General features: G+C 42.9%; 1 protein-coding gene across 1 annotated transcript in view; it reads right to left on the minus strand.

The window, feature by feature from the left end:
* LOC147026185 (traf2 and NCK-interacting protein kinase-like) overlaps positions 1 to 5481 on the minus strand; it is a 162658-nt gene extending 157177 nt beyond the window's left edge. Inside the window, exon 1 of the mRNA XM_085881320.1 lies at positions 5419 to 5481. The gene's annotated coding sequence lies outside the window, so the exon portion shown is untranslated. The remainder of the gene's footprint in view (positions 1 to 5418) is intronic.
* Positions 5482 to 5852: the final 371 nt, after the last annotated feature.

The following is a 5852-nucleotide window of genomic DNA, read 5'->3' on the forward strand; positions in this document are numbered from 1 at the left end:
CGCAGCTTGAGGGTAGCATTGCGCAGCTTGAGGGTAGCATTGCGCAGCTTGGGGGTAGCACTGCGCAGCTTGGGGGTAGCACTGTGCAGCTTGGGGGTAGCACTGTGCAGCTTGGGGGTAGTTCTGTGCAGCTTGGGGGTAGCACTGCGCAGCTTGGGGGTAGCATTGCGCAGCTTGGGGGTAGCACTGCGCAGCTTGGGGGTAGCACTGTGCAGCTTGGGGGTAGCACTGTGCAGCTTGGGGGTAGCATTGTGCAGCTTGGGGGTAGCATTGTGCAGCTTGGGGGTTGCACTGTGCAGCTTGGGGCTAGCACCGTGCAGCTTGGGGGTAGCACCGTGCAGCTTGGGGGTAGCATTAACATACAGTTTGGGGGTAGCACCATGCAGCTTGGTTGAATCGGTGTGCAGATCGGTGGTAGCACCATGCAGCTTAGTTCAATCATTGTGCAGCTAAGTGGTAGCACCATGCAGATTGGTGAGATAAACATTAAGCTTGGTGGTAGCACCACTCATTCAGCTTCGATGTGGCAGGATGCAGCTTGGTGGGAGTCACTCGAGTGTGCAGCTTGGTATGGTGTGCAGTTTTGATGTGGCAGCATGCAGCTTAAAGGTGGAAGCTTGCAGCTTTCTGGCAACAGCATCAAACTTTGTGTAGTGTGCAGTTTTGTGTTCGCAGCACCTGTGTGGACGTCTTTCCTGGAATTTGTGCTGTGGGTTTAGATAACCTGCATTTGCATATTACAGCATGGTTGGAACAGTTTCACAAAACCAGAATTAAAACTACTGTTCATGGATGGCTCAGATGCATCGATCAACACCCACGATTAGCAATCTGCTGCATACAAACTCACAGGCCTTCATTGGCTTTTGTTTCTGATGAAACATTAGTAATTTAGGGTTGTTGTAATGGCATTCATCTGCAAGTTGACATGGTTGTTTTTTGTTTTCTTTAGGGATAGCAGAAATTTCGATGATTTTGAATAGCACCCATCAGGCTTTGTCCTGAGACAATGCCTTGAGAGTTGCCATTAACACATTTGAGGAATGGATGATATATGCTTGCATTATTAAGTAGTTTATTCAAGCGTGGGTCTGCAGTGGTCCAAATGCCAACAATGACTGAAATGGACAACCGATGTCACTGCAATGTATCAACACCGATAGGTCTGAATCACCATCTCATTGTTTTGATTATTATCCCGATTATCATGTAATATTACCTTGATATCATATCACTACCTTTTAAAAGAAGAACAACCACTCATTTCAGGTATTTAGAGGCATAGGGTTGCCATGGCAGTTTTTCCTTGGCTGGGGGACACAATGTGGATGGGTCACCACTCTGACAGATGCCTTGTGAGTGCTGTAGTATAGTTAATTAGCATATGACCTCAATTAAACTGTTTTCATGTGCATTGTAAATAAAATATACCTGTGAAGGGTCATGGAAGAACATAACAGCAAAGGGTAAAGGTCAACTGAGAGAAAGCAGGGGAAATGGGGGTAACAACTGGACAAGAGTGCATGGATGAATCATAACACGATGAGAGGAGATGCAGGTGAAAGATAAATGGGGTCTCCACAGGTGTAGAAAAGCTCAGAGGTTGAAATGGGGAAGAAAAAAAATGGTGGAAAATATTGTTGCAGCCACTAGTCATTGTGGTTTTTCAGTTTGAATCCAGTGGGTCATGTCAAAGCGATCGCAGCAGTCAGGTGAGTCTGTGGTCCCAGGCCGGATCATAGCCTTTCCACTCCGAATACTGTGCCCGTGGGACCACCAAGCCACCCAAGTGCCATGCCGATTGGCATCACATGACTCTGTCTTAAGTTGGGTCGAGAGAGCCGAAGTCACGTGACGCAGTCTTATAAGAGGTGTAGAGACTATGCTCAATGGTCTCCTTAATGAGTCTTTCAGAAACCATCAAATGAAGCCAACACCTCAGCCAGAATTCACTCAAGACCAGGTATATTTAATAAACACAAGTCTGAAGACGACAATGGTTCACGAGCAGTATTTGACGATGTAGATTGTTTCAGAAGTCAAGGATGAGACAATGTGATAATTTTTGACCAAGTTATAAAAATGATCAACATGATGTGGTACGGGTGACAGGTTATTAGCAGCAAAATGTCGAAAACCCGGTTTCGTTCAACAACTTAAAAAATTTGACCTTTGCATAACTTTTAAAGGTCACAAAACAATGTTGTGGACATTAAAATAAGGAAACAGAATACGTGATATAGCTTATTGGAGTTAGTTCATCGAAGAAGGTCGAAAACCCGGTTCAAATCCCACAACTTTGAAAATTTGACCTTTGTGGTCTTTAAAGGTCAAAGGTCAAGGATTATGACCTTTGGTGCAAAACTTCCTCTGGAACATTCCAGGAACAATACAACATCATATAGGCTATATGGCATTTCGCACTCCTCGGATTATCCATACTTTGATGAAATCAGCGTAAAAACAAACCTGAAGAAGGCGCCACGGGCAGGTGTTCGAGATAGAGCAAAATGGTTTGAAGACTTTAGGTGGGGAATGACCTCAAGATTATGCATAAAAAATATTGTCATCCTAGCTCTCAAAGTTTGGGCGGTCGTATGATTTTTATGTTAAAATTCACAATTTTCAAAGTTTTGACCTTGTGATGAAAATGAAAAATCAGATAACGACAAGTTTTAGATAACTCATTTTGCTCTTCAAATACCGAAGAACCCATTCCATTCAGTTAATTCCCGAGAAGATATATTTTTAATCCGACTACCCCCTAAAAATGGCTATTTTTTGGGCGTGGCTCCGCCCACAATGGGCGTAGCCACGCCCTCATCCAGGAAAGCACAACTTGACATTGATATCGAACACATAACCAAGTTTCATCAAGATTGGATCAAAGTCCACGGAGTTATGCTCTGGACAGACAGACAAGCCGGTAGGTGGACATTGGTAGTCGCCTACCCAATAGAACCTGACGCGATGGGCCCGTTCGATGGGGAATGACCTGAGGATTACAAGCACAAGAAAATTCATGATTCTAGCTTCAAGGGTTAATGCTGCAGATCGTTTTTTCCTTAAAATACCCCCACATTTAGAGGGTTTTCGGCCGTTGCTAGGCAACGGAGGGGTCCAGAGCAAAGGCTCTTTCTCACACATAACTAGGACATACCATGAACCTACCATACCAGTTTCATGTATATCTGACTCATAGTCTCTGAGATATAACAAACTTCGTTTTTTTTTTATTGTTTTCGACCAGGGTTCATTCAAAGTCTATCTTCTCTGACAGTTTTCATAGGATCCGGCTGGAATTTTTTCACAATATGGCTGAATGTACTGCCCACAGTCGCTCGTGGCCCGATTTTTGATTTTCGAAAAAAGAAATTTTTTATGATTTTTCGAAAATATCAAGTCCCGTTGCTCGGCAACGGTGGTGTCCATAGCAACGTTTCTCATTTGCACACAACTCGGTCATGGTATGAACCTACCAACCAAGTTTCAACGAAATTGCCATTGTATTAACGGAGCACTGGACCGAACAGAGGGACAGACAGACAGACAAACATAGACAGAAATACTGATAATAAGGGTAGAAAAAAATCTCAAAAAAAATCTTTTTTGAAAATGTTTTTTTTTTTCGACTACATCGACTACCCAACAAGCCGGTAGGCGGACATGGGTAGTCGATCAAGTTGAATTTCGTCGTTTTTCAGTCGTTACTAGCCAACAAAAGCGTCCATAGCAACGGTTCTCTCACACAACTAGGACATACCATGAACCTACCATACCAGTTTCATGTATGTCTGACTCATAGTCTCTCAGATATAACGAACTTCGTTTTTAAATTTTTTTTTGACCAGGGTTCATTCAAAGTCTATCTTCTCCGACAGTTTTCATGGGAGCGGGCTGAATTTTTTTTTGTCAAGGAGGCCGATTGTGTTGCCCAGAAACGATCATAGTTTGATTTTTGAATTTCGATATTTTAATTATTTTTTTGATACTTTCAAAGGCCCGTTGCTAGGCAACCGAGGGGTCTATAGCAACGGTTCTCAAACGTGCACAACTCGGTCATGGTATGAACCTACCACCAGAGTTTCATCAAAATCGGCCTACGATTAACGGAGTACTGGCCTGGACAGACAAATAGACAGACAGACATAACGACGGAAAACCTGACGAGGGTAGATAGATCGACTACCCAACATAACGAATATAGTGGTCACTCTGGCTGGTGCTAGTGAACCAAAAGTTGTAGTACTCGAAGAGCACTACTTGCATACCAACTTTCATTTGAAACAGTTGAAAACCCGAGGAGCTCGATGCCCAATTTATTGATTTTTTTGACATTTTCTAAGTTCGTGACCTTGTGACGAAAATGAAAAAAAAAAAAAAAAAAAAATCGAGCTCCGTGGGGCTATGCAGGTGCCATTGGGCTAACCAAATACCGAAACCACCGCCACATTCGACAAACCCCTCGGAGAAGATGGATTTTTATGTCAAAATCGCAATTTTCTAAGTTTGTGACCTTGTGACCTTGACCTTGGGACGAAAATGAAAAATCGAGCTCCATGGGGGTTATGCAGGTGCCATTGGGCTAACCAAATACCGAAACCACCGCCACATTCGACAAACCCCTCGGAGAAGATGGATTTTTATGTCAAAATCGCAATTTTCTAAGTTTGTGACCTTGTGACCTTGACCTTGGGCCGAAAATGAAAAATCAAGCTCCATGGGGGTTATGCAGGTGCCATTGGGCTAACCAAATACCAAAACCCCTGCCAGATTCGACAACCCCCCCCCCCAGAGATGATGCAACTTGAAACCGGCTACCCCCTAAAAACACATGTTTTTTGGGCGTGGTTCCGCCCATAATGGGCGCAGCACACCCATTCTCCGGAAAACACAACGAGATCATGATATAAACCTCCCACCCTAATTTTATCAAGATCGGATCAAAACCCACGAGCTATGCTCGGGACAGACAGACAGACAGACAAGCCGGTAGGCGACGAGGGATCCGCAAGGATTGAAGCGCTGGATACGATGCTTTTCATTCTGACCGATCCATCGACGAAGATTCATTGCCAAGACGTATTGGTTCACATACAATTGTTCCTCTGCCTGGCAAGATTTTTCCTATTGCGTATTTTGCCAATTGGCACTCCTCATAAAAAATGACGGTAAATAGACACCCTATTTTTGAAGGACTACCATTTGAAAAATAAAACCTAAATAAAAAATCGGCTCGAGTAAATTAGGGACGAATTAAGTAAAAAATAAAATGTGTCTATTTTTGTTGACATTACCTCAGATGACGGCAAACAGAGTGGACGTCAGAAGAACACGAAACAAAACGTAACGTGAAGAGAGAGAGAGAAAGAAAAAATAACCATAAACACAACAACAGATGTTCAGGGAAATACGAACCAGACCGTGGGGAGCGCGAGAAGACTTCCTGGTCGGTTGTTTTTGATGAACCTGGCGGTGTAGCGGACGATAACATAACGGGGGGTGTAGAATTTTTTTTTTTAAAGATGTTTTTCAAATTCCACATAACTAGCTTTATACCATATTATTAGAAATTTACAAAGACAGAAATGCCGGTGATTCCATTTATTTTGGATCCTTTTCACTTTGGTCAATAACGTTTGGATCGAGGAGAGATCGAAGGTGGAACGACGGTATAGTTCTTTACAAACACTGTATACACACCTTAAATGACGGTAAATAGACACCCGATTTTTGAAGGACTACCATTTGAAAAATAAAACCTAAATCAAAAATAGGCTCAAGTAAAATTTTCTAAATATCTCGAAGTGTTTAATTCCGAAGTCTCGTTTCTCTACATTCAAAACTGAAGG

Source organism: Eptatretus burgeri, chromosome 5 (assembly GCF_056783735.1).
Source record: "Eptatretus burgeri isolate ZD-2024b chromosome 5, Ebu_testis_v1, whole genome shotgun sequence".
Classification (NCBI taxonomy): domain Eukaryota; kingdom Metazoa; phylum Chordata; class Myxini; order Myxiniformes; family Myxinidae; genus Eptatretus; species Eptatretus burgeri.